Source organism: Panthera tigris, chromosome B4, assembly GCF_018350195.1.
Source record: "Panthera tigris isolate Pti1 chromosome B4, P.tigris_Pti1_mat1.1, whole genome shotgun sequence".
Lineage (NCBI taxonomy): Eukaryota > Metazoa > Chordata > Mammalia > Carnivora > Felidae > Panthera > Panthera tigris.
This window is the reverse complement of record NC_056666.1, coordinates 33,820,345-33,832,904: the sequence shown is the minus strand read 5'-3', so window position 1 is coordinate 33,832,904 and position 12,560 is coordinate 33,820,345. Positions and strand designations below refer to the sequence as shown.

Sequence of the window (12,560 nt, the reverse complement as noted above, 5' to 3'; positions counted from 1 at the left end):
GAGTTTTGTAGTTTTCCTCATATAGGTCTTGTACATATTTTGTTAGATTTGGGGATCCTAATGTAAGATATAAGCATTTTTAAGACCTTCTAATCCTCTCTGGTGGGGATTTCTGAATCACTGGCTGCTCCACAGGGCATGCATAATCCTATCCACTCATACGTTTCCCAGTGTCTGGTGTGCCCACAGCTGGCATTTGGCATTTATATTGTTTATCTCATAAACGCTTTAGGAAATTGAAGTTAGCTGTTTTCAAAGTTTTTCTGTTTGTTTTATTCAGAAAAACATGATAGTTATTTATTATTTTTAAATGCTCTATAAATAGCATGGCCCCTGCACAAGGATAATATGCAAATTCGTGAAGCATTCCATATTTTTAAAAAATGATCTACAAGCAAGAAATAGTAAAACATTAGTCTTTAAGAAGAAAAAATTTAAGACAGAAGTGGTAAGCTTTCCAAGGTCTTATAGTAAGTCAGTGATGCTGGAACTTGAAGCTTATTCACTATTGACTCTGATGGTGGCCTCAGTCCCATCCTGTTATAGAAAAGCTGCCTTTGATTTCCTTCTGATCCCTGCATTTTATTCATTTTTTATTTTTTAAGTTTATTTATTTATTTTTGGGAGAGAGGGAGAGAGAGAGAGAGAACACACTAGCGGAAGAGGGGCCAAGAGAGAGGGAGAGAATCCCAAGCAGGCTTCATGCTGTCAGCACAGATTGTGTGGAGCTCAATCCCACAAACCATGAGATCATGACCTGAGCCAAGATCAAGAGTCTTACACTCAACTGACTAACCAACCAGGTGCTCCAGATCCTTGCATTTTAGTTCAGTGTTTAACACTAACTGGATGATTAGATAAATTTAATAATGTTGTCAAAGGGGGTTGTGCTTGGATGATGAGAACTTCTGAAGAAAAGCAACTAGAGAAATAGAACTTTCAAAGGATGGGAGATAAGGCTGCTTGATGTCACTGATGATCTGCCTAGTGAAATGTGAGGAAAGCCAGGCTAATGCTGACTCCATTCTTCCTTGGCAGAAGATGGCAAAAGAGGGAGGACATGTAGGGGAGGGTGGGTACAACACTGACTGGAATGTCTTCAAGCTACTCATTCATTCATTCATTCATGCATGCATTTGTTCATTTAAAATAAGCTTTATGCCCAATGCAGGGCTTGAACTCATGACCCTGAGGTTAAAAGTTGCATGCTCTACCAACTGAACCAGCCAGGAGCCCCATCCAAGCCTTTTAAGCATTTGTTATTCCCCCATAGAAGAAGTTAGGTGTGGCAGGGTGAAAGGTGGATTATTTTTGACTATTTAAAAATTTGGGGCGCCTGGGTGGCTCGGTCGGTTAAGTGTCCGACTTCAGCTCAGGTCATGATCTCACGGTCCGTGAGTTCAAGCCCCGCGTCGGGCTCTGTGCTGACAGCTCAGAGCCTGGAGCCTGTTTCAGATTCTGTGTCTCCCTCTCTCTCTGCCCCTCCTCTGCTCATGCTCTGTCTCTCTCTGTCTCAAAAATAAATAAATGTTAAAAAAAAAAATTTAAAGATTTACCTTGTAAATCCAGATTATACTGAAAGGTTTTTGCTCTTGGCTATAGGGCTAAAGGATGCTGCAAAATTAATAGGAGTGGGTACATTATGGTAACAGATCTTTCATAAATTATCTTATTGAGCTATGTTAGCATAAATTTCCAAGTATAAAAACATAATATTTAGCACTGATTTCACTAAAAGGAGTATAAGACTGATATTTCATCAGGAAGTTTTAGTTAACATACAGAATTTGGGAACTGAATTTATTGCAGCTAAATTGATGAATACCTAAACTTTGTTGCAGCTTTTCTCTTTCACAGCTTTTCTTTTTCGTTATGCAAAAGTAGAATGTCTATGAATGAAGGTATCCACCATGTTGTTTTCAGAGTTTAATTTCTGTAAGGGAATACCTGAGGTTCAAAGTTGAAATCCACACATTTGAACACAGAATTTATGTATTAGAGTTCTTCAGAAAAAAATATAATGTGTGTGTGTGTGTGTGTGTGTGTGTGTGCGTGTGTGTAAAATAAGAATTAGCTCACAGAGTTATGGAGGCCAAGCAGTCCTATGATCTGTCATCTGTAAGTTGGATAGACATAAAGCGCATGGTATAATTCAGTTGGAGTCCGAAGGCCTGAGAACCAATGTCCGAGGAACTCTCATGTCTGAGGGCAAGAGAGGATAGATGTCCCAGCTCATGAACAGAGAGAGAATTTGCCCTTCCTCTGACTTTTTGTTCTATCCAGATCTTCAACAGATTGGGTGACACCCATACACATTGATGAAGTAGATCTTTGCTCAGTCTACTGATTCAAATGCTAATCCCTTCTACCAGACATACCCAGATATGTTTTACCAGCTATAAGGCAACCCTTAGGCCAGTCAAGTTGACACATTAAATTAATACTCACAATTTATTTCAGCAAGTTACCCCAGAGTGAAAGTGATCACTCCATTCTTTTTTCCCCCCTTCTCAGCCTTTTACCAGCTGGCCATTTGAATTTATACAAGACATATTGAAATTTCTTGGGACCCAGGAAATCATTCCCTGCCCCTTTATTATTTTACAGATGAGAAAACTGAGGCTTAAAGAGGAGAAATGACTAGTTCAAGATCACATTGAATTTTATTAGTGATCTTGAAGTCTGAAAGGAGACTAAATTTGCAGATTATAGAAAGCCAGGAAAGATAGCTAACAGAAATAGAAAATCTATTTCTAATATGTAGATAACAATATAAATATTAAAAATGGTCTGCCTGGAATGATAGACTAAAACCAATAAGTAGAGATTTAGCATCAATAATGATACAATGATCATACTTTTGGTTGAAAATCTATTGCATGGTACAGGCCTGTTTTGACTAAAGTTCATGTGAAACAATATGGTGAAATTAAGTCAACTATGTAAAAGCCGTAAGTGAGAAATAGCTGCTGAAACAGATGATGCAACCTCTGGGGCTATACTAATAGTCAGAGAGTGATCTGATGTTGCAGGGAGTATATGGCCTGGGAAACCTGGTGTTGGCCAGTTCATATTTGTAACACTATGTGTGGTACAGGGCACAATGTTCTGAGAAGGAGCTTGTCAACTGGCATTCATCTGCCAGAGGATAATGAGGGTTCTGAGCTCTGCTCCACAGGATGAAAGGCCACAGCAGCTAGGAATGTTTAGCTTTGAGGCTTCTGAAGGACACAATAACTGCCTTCAAATATCTCATGGGCTGTCAAATGAGGAAGAGGTATGTGGCTTGTTCTATGTCACTCAAATGGCAGAAGTAGGATCATTAAGGATGATGGTTTATGTGAGATGAATTTCTTCTCTAAGATTTTCCAACATTGCTGACTCTCAACAGAAATGGTCTGTAACTGTGCTCAAGAAAATGCTGGGGTCCATGTCTCAGAGATCTTCCAGGAGGGTACTACTCTGGAAGAAAAGTTGAGTTCATGACTTCTAAGTTCCCCTTAACTCAAAGATTCTGTGAGCCTCCAAGTGTCATTTCTCTTGTACTGCTATTTCACTCTGCTAGATAATGTTTTAATATTTTTGATCTTCTGATTTCTAAAACAATTCAGAGTGGTTTGTAATATTAGAATATATGTTTTTTAAAAAGCAAACAAAACTTTTAATGAAAAATTGAATCCAGAAGGACCCTTGGGAAAGAGTGAGCTGCTACAGAATTTGGGCATTAAATTAAAGTCTGGGCAAATAGAGAAATTATGATGTAGATTCTGTACTTTTATCAGTATTAGTGTTGATCTTGACTTCCTAATGGGATTATAAGATCCAGAATGACAGGGAACAGATCTTTACTTCATTTTAACTTCAATAACATCTATCAGAATATTTTATACAGAATAGGTACTTAGTGGGGCCCCTGGGTGGCTTAGTTGGTTGAGCGTCTGACTTTGGCTCAGGTCATGATCTTGCAGTTCATGAGTTCGAGCCCTGGGTCAGGCTCTGTGCTGACAACTCAGAGCCTGGAGCCTGCTTCAGATTCTGTGTTTCCCTCTGTCTCTGCTCCTCCTCTGGTCACACTCTGTTTCTGTCTCTCTGTTTCCTTCAAAAATAAATAAGCATTAAAAAAACAGAAGAATAAGTACTTAGTGTGTTTTGAATGACTTGCCTTTCTTAAAGGTAGAATAGAACTTATTTTTTCCTTTATATTTTTCTTCAGGGTCTGGTAGAAGAAGTGTCCTGGTTAGGCTATAAGTCATAGTTCTGAAGCTATATTAGCTTGTTCCAATGGGGTAGCCTGACCTTGGCCTACAGTAAGCCCCGACTGCCATAATTACATCTACTGGTGACGGTCATAATTACATCTACTAGTAACTCTTCATGTTTCTAGAACAAATTTCTGTCTTAAATGCATTGTGCTGTAGACTATAGCTGCTCTAGGACACTGGCTTCACTTCCACTGTAGTTCTCCATTGTACCTGGTAGTAACAGTAACCAACATTTATATTTCATTAACTTAGAGCACAAGCACTCTTCTAGGTGTTTGTTTTGTCCTACTTACTGCTGTATCAAGTAGTTACTCCTTTTAGTTCCATGTTTGGAAATGGAGGTGGAGAAGTTAAGTGACTTGCTCAAGGTCACAAGTTAGTAAGTGGCAGAGCCAAAATGTGAACCTAGCATTCTGGCTACAGATTTTGTGCTCCTAATCACTATGTCCTTCTATTTCTCACCGAGATGTCTAAGTGCAATGTGTATTTAATCAAGATGCTAAGGGACCAAAGTCCAAGCAAGTTTGTCTTCTTGGTGACAGGACACCAGGTGGTAAAGAGTTTCCTCTGCCCCTCCTCTCTCCATTGTTCCTTTTGTTCCCTGGAGACCAGCTCAGAAACCTCCCCACTGTATTTCCTTCCCCACCCCAGTTTTCTGGGATTGGCTGCTCTCCAACTCTGCTCCCAACTCTGCGTGGCTCAGGGCTTTGGAATGAAAGACGCAAGACTGAGCTCCTTAGAGTGACTCACATCTGTTTGGAGCAGTTATAGCCTGTTTTTGTGCCACTTAGCAATTCTTCCTCCCCAGATCCAACCCTTCTCCATTTTCCTAAAAATGCCAGATGGTATATACTTATTTTTAAGTCAATGTGAATTTTAATATACTTAGCTTTGGAGAATTTATCAACACTTTTCCTGTTTCTTCACCAACCTCCCTCCCCCAGGGGATAATTAGAATCACCCCATGATATTGCAAAACAGGAAAACCTGGGTAGCTGCTCAAGGGCATGGTGTTGCAGAAATGACTCTTCACCTCTGACCTACTGGTAGATGCTTAATGGGAACTTTCTGATGATGACATCCCAGGTCAGGTGGTGATAGGGCTAGGACCAAGCCCTGCTATGGCTTTGTTGAATCCAGGGTGGAAGGGGGACAGATCTGTGCCTGGCATCTCTTTCTTCTGTTCCTGTTAGACACAGCTAAGCCCAAGGGTAGGAAGAGGGTGTGCCCATGGGAACTTCATTTATGCAGTTTCCACACAGCTAGAAGTCAGCCCCTTTCTTTCAATCTAACCAGCCAAGTCACTGGCACCAAACACACTATCTGAAGTTGTGTAAATCCCCATATCAGTGAATGTTCTCTATTGTAGGAGGCCTCTTGGGGCTGAAGAGTTGGTAGAGGCTCCCAGGCTTGAAGCAATAAATGAGCAAGTCAACAATCTTCTCTACCTGGACACACTGAGCCTACATGCCTGGAAACAGCCAATATTCTACCATAGACTTAGTCAAATCCACTGAGACAAAAGCCAGATGGAGTACAAACATAAGGGATCACTCATAGAGCACTGTGATCTTCCACCCCTGTCTGGACCTGTTACAGGTAGCAGAAAGAGGAAGGATAAATGAACACCAAGGATACTTCAAAAATGTCTTTAGACCTAAACTAAAACAAGAAAGCCTAAGTTTGAGTTCCAGTTATACCACCTATTAATTGTGTAACCTTGAGCAAATCAACTTCTCTAATGTGCATATTTCCTTATTTGTCAAATAGGAATAGAAATACCAGTTCCCCTCATTTTGCAGGAATATGTGAGGATCAAATGACAATGCACATGAAAACACTTTGTAAATTCTAATAGTCCTATGGAAGGGTAAAGGATTATTATAAATTCTTATTTATTTTAGTTAAAATAAATAATAATAGTTTTATCAGTTTGTTCCTTTATTTGGTTTTTTAAAAGTATAGTTGACACATAATGTTACATTAGTTTCAGGTGTACAGCATAGTGATTTGATAAGTCTATTCATTATGCTCTCCTCACTACAAATGCTACTCAATTTTTGATCAGAACTATGTAAATAGTAAAGTGGAGAGCTTCAGTCTTCCGTCACTTTCTATTCCTTGTTCTGATCCAGGGAGGCTGCCAGGGGGCTGTGTTTGGTAGGTGCAATGCAGACTTGCAGGTAACATAAGAAGTATGGAAGAGGCAAGTACCTGTATATTCATCATAGGGAATAGAGCCAGACAGAATTCAGAGTCAGTGGAGATCAGTCTTGGTCACAGTAGTAGAACCACTCTAGACAGAGTTGACCATCAGGTGATGTGTTAGTGTGAAGCAAAAGGTAATCTCAAGCACAGTTTGAAGTCAAGACAGATATAACATAGAGGTCCTTTGACAAGGTCTCCCTACAGAGTGGGGTTTCCTAACCTGGGCTGCTCAGAAAACCCTGGTCACTTGCACTCTGGACCTTGACAGCCTGAAATAAACCAGAATTCCCATGAGGGAGGATTCTTGCCTGTCTGTCCAATAGGCTTCAGTATCACTGTCTAAATGAAAAGCTATGCCCCCCGGCAGACTTAGAATCTTCTTGTGTAACCACAACCCCCAAGGGTTTCCAGTTCAGATTCCTAAGGAGGTAGCATTGACTCATTGAAAGGAAAGCTTACATTTCTGATATCAGAAACTTCATCCTTAATGAATCCTGACTGCTTTCTGTGTCTGGAGTAAGAGTTTCAGCAGTAAGATGACGTTGTTACCCAGGCTAACCCCTAAGAGAGATGCTTGAGGAAAAGAAATCAGGAAGCTCAAAGGAGAACAGTGCAGAGGGTTCAAATCATTCCAAAACTAGCCTATCAACCCTGAGATAGTTAAGCATAATGGATAACTAAGGATAGAACCCAGGATCTTGGCTCCCAAATTAATATTCACCTGTTCCAAGAGGTGATTTTGCAGACTGAAAAATAACAAAACCAAAACCAAAACCCTACAAATGATTTTCCAAAGAAGTTTGTTGAGATTTAATACTTTGAGTAAAGAACTTAATAAATGAAGACTCTGGTCTTCCTGAAGTATCCTAAATAAGAAAAATAAACCCTCAGTTGATTAGTTTTTGACTTAGGTCAGGGGTTACAAATTGTTCATGGGCCATGTATGGTCAGAAGGTGTGTTTTGTTTTATCATTTTGTTACACCAGTGTTTTAAGGGCAATTTAACAGACACTGGGGGTTATCTGGTTGAAACATACCCTATGGACACTTAATAGGACTAAGAAAACAGTGAGAGCAGGTCCTCTGATTGGGCACACCAGAATATTTAATGAGAGAGCTGAGTTTATAATCTAGTTTGAGGAAATGTGATGCATTCACATGGAGGGAACTAACCCTAACTGTGAGATGCAGATGGCCAGTGGAGGTTGAATGACAGGAACAAGGACCAGAAGAGTTCTGAAGAAGGGGAACTCACTCTTACCTGGGTGGTGAGAGAAGGCTTTTAGGAGGAAGGGAACTGACACAGTGTTTGGAAATGAGGATGTTGGTGTAGAGCTGTATTCTGGGGTAGGAAATGAACAAGCTGAGACTTGGAGGCAGGAAATCTCCAGGTATATTCAGAAGACAAAGAGCAGGCTGAGGCAGAGAATTTGAGTTGGGGAGAAATGGGAGATCTTGAATGAAGAGAAGTAGCAATCCTGTCTCTGAGTCTAAAACTTTTGGAATTAAATGTCTCATCATTAAAAGAATGGTCTTTGGGGGTAAGAGACAAAGGCACCTGGTAGCCAGAAGCATCGGCTGCCTGTGGCTTAGCTCCCCTGGTATCCATCTCTCCTCTCTACTGCTAAGCTACCTATAGGGATCCCCCACTCAGTTCCCTCCTTGGGAGACAGATACCTCAGCCTGGTTAATCAGACAGTGGCTAATGGGGATTATCATCCACATCAGCAGGGTGAGGGGACTGTGAAGAAGGCTGAGAGTGGCAAGATTATAGCTGACATCATGATGTAGCTGGAGGGCTGCCAGCAAGGATGTGCTCACTTTGTTTTTCTTCTTGCCCAGAAACGCAGTCAAATGTCAGCTCAAAGCCCTAACTTCCCCACATCCCTGCCTGATACATACACATACACACATTGTTATATACCAACCTCTGTAGATGCACTGTCCCTCATGTGTGGCTATCAGGCATACCATACACATAAACAGATATATAACCTGAACAAGCAGATTTAAACTATACACATACTTATACAAAAGCATATACAGTATATATGTATATATAGAAAAGCCTATATATATATTTACTTGGATTCTTTTTCAGAATACTGAAAGTCAGAAGCATGGTGTCACATAAGGAAGATGAAGCCTTCAAATAAATCTGCAACCCCTCCTGCTATTTTATTTGGTCTAGGAAAAACCTTTGGGCTCCCTGTGCTAACCCCTCCATTCCATCTCCCTCCTGGGATTTCTAGGACAGCCATTTGCCACTCCTCTCTCTGTCCTTGTTCTCTAGTCCTCATCTGATTGGCTAACACAGTAGGCACTCCATATTCTGATGACCTCTTTGTGACATGCAGGGAGAAGAACTGATCTTGTTCATGGCAGGTTTAGCTCACAAGCCTATCTTCTACTTGTTTCCTTGCAACATCATTTAGCTACTGCATCTGTTAGCCACCCCTTCACTCAGAGGTGAGAAGCTCTTCCTTCTTTATTCTACCATAGGATCTCCCGTGACCTAATGAAAGCCTGTGAACTCCAACAGGCAGACCAGAGAACCTTCCTATTTTATAGAGAAGACCTCAGTTTTCCCCCAAAACTCTACTATGGAGTGACCTACTTGGCAAATCACTTTGTGAGAAAAAGTCATTAAATCCTCATTTCTATGTGTCAAAGCATGATTTTTCTGTAGCAACTTTCCTAGAGGTGATGTATCAATATTTATGATATATTTGTTATGAATACAGTGTACGGATATAAAACAAAAAGAATATGGTGCTCATTCCCTCTAGGAATTCACATTTTCACTTAGGAGACACATCCAAAATATATATCTAATTTGTCCACTTTTTTCAACTCTTCTGGTATAAGCCACCATCATCTTTTTGCTTGGACCTACCAAACACTTAATCTTTTCTTTCCCTTGAATTCATCCTGTAGAAAAAGTGATGGCTTTTTTTTTCTTTTTTAATTGTGGTAAAATATATATAACATACAACTTACCATTTTAACCATTTAAAAAATTGTGGTAAAAAACATAACAAAATTTACCATTGTAAACACTTTTAAGTGTATGGTATAATAGTGTTAACTGAATGCACATTGTTGTATAACTGATCTCTAGTACTTTCCATTTTGCAAAACTGAAACTCTGAACCCATTGACTCCTCAACAACTCCTCATTTCGCCCTTCCCCCAGATCTTGGCAACCACCATTCAACTTTCTGTTTTCAGAAACTCAACTACTTTAGATACCTCATATAAGTGAAATAAAGCAGTATATATTTTTCTTTTTTGTGATTGGCTTATTTAACTTAGCATGATGTCCTCAAGTTTCATCCATGTTGTAGCATATGACAGAATTTCCTTTTTTTTAAATGTTTATTCATTTTTGACAGAGAGAGAGAGAGAGATAGAGACAGAGCATGAGCAGGGGAGGGGCAGAAAGAGAGGGGGAGACACAGAATCTGAAGCAGGCTCCAGACTCTGAGCTGTCAGCACAGAGCCTGATGCGGGGCTCGAACCCACGAACTGTGAGATCATGACCCAAGTCAAAGTCGGACGCTCAACCAACTGAGCCACCCGGGTGCCCCCAGAATTTCCTTCTTTAAGGAATTTCTTTCCTTTAAGGCTGAATAAAACTCCATGATATGTATATATTTTTTCTTTATCCATTCCTCCATCAATGGACATTTAAGTTGCTTCCATCTCTTGGCCTTTGTGGAAAATGTTGCAGTGAACATGGGTGTACAAATATCTTTTTGAGATTGTTTTCAATTCCTTTGGGTGTATACTCAGAAGTAGGATTGCTGGATCATATGGTAGTTCAATTTTCAATTCTTTTTGAAGAATCTCTGTATTGTTTTCCACAGCAGCTGCACCATTTGACACTCCCATTGACAGTTCACAGGGGTCCAATTTCTCCATGTCTTTGCCAACACTTATTTTCTGCTTTTTCCCCCTCCTTTTAAAAAAATTATTTATTTAAATTCAAGTTAGTTTACATACAGTGTAGTTTTGGTTTCAGGAGTAGAACCCAATGATTCATCACTTACGTATAACACCCAGTGCTCATCCAAACAAGTGCCCTCAATGCCCATCACCTATTTAGCCTATCCCCCCACCTCCCCTCCAACAACCCTCAGTTTGCTCTCTGTATTTAAGAGTGTCTTATAGTTTGCCTCCCTCTCTGTTTTTATTTTTTTTTATCTTATTTTTGCTTCCCTTCCTCTATGTTCATCTGTTTTGTTTCCCAAATTCCACATATGAGTGAAATCATATGATATTTGTCTTTCTCTGACTTATTTCGTTTAGCATAATATACTATAGCTCCATCCATGTTGTTGCAAATGGTAAAATTTCATTCTTTTTGGTCACTGAGTAATATTCCATTGCGTATGTGTGTGTATATATATATATATATATATACATACATATACATATATATGTATATGTGTGTGTGTATATATATATATATATATATATATACACATTCATTAGTTGATGGACATTTGGGATCTTTCCATAGTTTGGCTATTGTTGTTAGAGCTGCTATAAACATTGGGGTGCATGGGCCCCTTATCCAAATCAGTATTTGGATAAATACCTAGTAGTGCAATTGCCTAGTCATAGGGTAGCTCTATTTTTAATTTATTTTTTTAATTTTTTTTTCAACGTTTTTAATTTATTTTTTGGGACAGAGAGAGACAGAGCATGAACGGGGGAGGGTCAGAGAGAGAGGGAGACACAGAATCGGAAACAGGCTCCAGGCTCCAAGCCATCAGCCCAGAGCCTGACGCGGGGCTCGAACTCACGGACCGCGAGATCGTGACCTGGCTGAAGTCGGACGCTTAACCGACTGCGCCACCCAGGCGCCCCAACTATTTTTAATTTTTTGAGGAAACTCCATGCTCTTTTCTAGAGTGGCTGCACCAGTTTGCATTCCCACCAGCAGTGCAAAAGTGTTCCCCTTTCTCTGCATTCTCACCAATATCTGTTGTTTCCTGAGTTGTTAATTTTAGCTATTCTGATAGGTGTGAGGTATCTCATTGTGATTTTGATTGGTGTTTCCTTGATGATGAGTGATGTTGAGCATCTTTTCATGTAATCTTTTAGCTATCTGTATGTCTTCTTTGGAAAAGTGTCTTCTGATCATTTTTTTCACTGGGTTGTTTTTTGGGTGTTGAGTTTGGTAAGTTCTTTATAGAGTTTGGATACTACCCCTTTATCTGATATATCATTTGCAGATATCTTCTTCCCTTCCATCAGTTGCTTTTTAGTTTTGTTGGCTATTTCCTTCACTGTGCAGAAGCTTTTTATCTTGAGGAGATCCCAACAGTTCATTTTTGCTTTTGTTTCCCTTGCCTCCAGAGACCTGTCAAGTAAGAAGTTGTTCCAGTTGAGGTCAAAGAGGTTGCTGCCTGTTTTCTCCTATAGGATTTTGATGGTTTCCTGTCTTACATTTAGGTCTTTCATTCATTTTGAGTTTATTTTTGTGTATGGTGTAAGAAAGTGTTCCAGGTTCATTCTTCTGCATGTTGCTGTCCAGTTTTCCCAGTACCATTTGCTGACGAGACTATCTTTTTCCATTGGATATGCTTTCCTGCTTTGTCAAAGATTAGTTGGCCATATGTTTGTGCATCCATTTCTGGGTTCTCTTTTCTGTTCTGTTGATCTATGTGTCTGTTTTTGTGCCAATACCATACTGTCTTGATGATTACAGCTATGTGATACAGCTTGAAATCTGGAATTGTGATGCCTCCATGTTTGTTTTTCTTTTTTAACATTACTTTGGCAATTTAAGGTCTTTTCTGATTCCATACAAATTTGAGGATTGTTTGTTCTAACTCTGTGAATTCCTTCCCTTTTAGATGGTGGTTATCCTAGCAGGTATGAGGGGATATCTCATTGTGGTTTTGATTTGCATTTCCCTGATCATTAGTGATGCCGAGTATCTTTTCAGGGGCATGTGTTTTTGATCATTTGAATACATTCTTTGGGGGAAATGCCTAATTAAGTCCTCTGCCCATTTTAATTTTTATTTATTTTTATTATTATTATTTTTTATTATTTTTTAATTTTTTTAAATTTTTA

General features: G+C 39.5%; 1 protein-coding gene and 1 pseudogene across 1 annotated transcript in view; both read left to right on the top strand.

Moving 5' to 3' along the window:
* The first annotated feature begins 282 nt into the window (after nt 1-282).
* LOC122240660 lies at nt 283-378 on the top strand (annotated as a pseudogene).
* An 8,469-nt stretch (nt 379-8,847) lies between these two features.
* PEX26 (peroxisomal biogenesis factor 26) overlaps nt 8,848-12,560 on the top strand; it is a 55,260-nt gene continuing 51,547 nt past the window's right edge. Inside the window, exon 1 of the mRNA XM_042991463.1 lies at nt 8,848-8,939. The gene's annotated coding sequence lies outside the window, so the exon portion shown is untranslated. The remainder of the gene's footprint in view (nt 8,940-12,560) is intronic.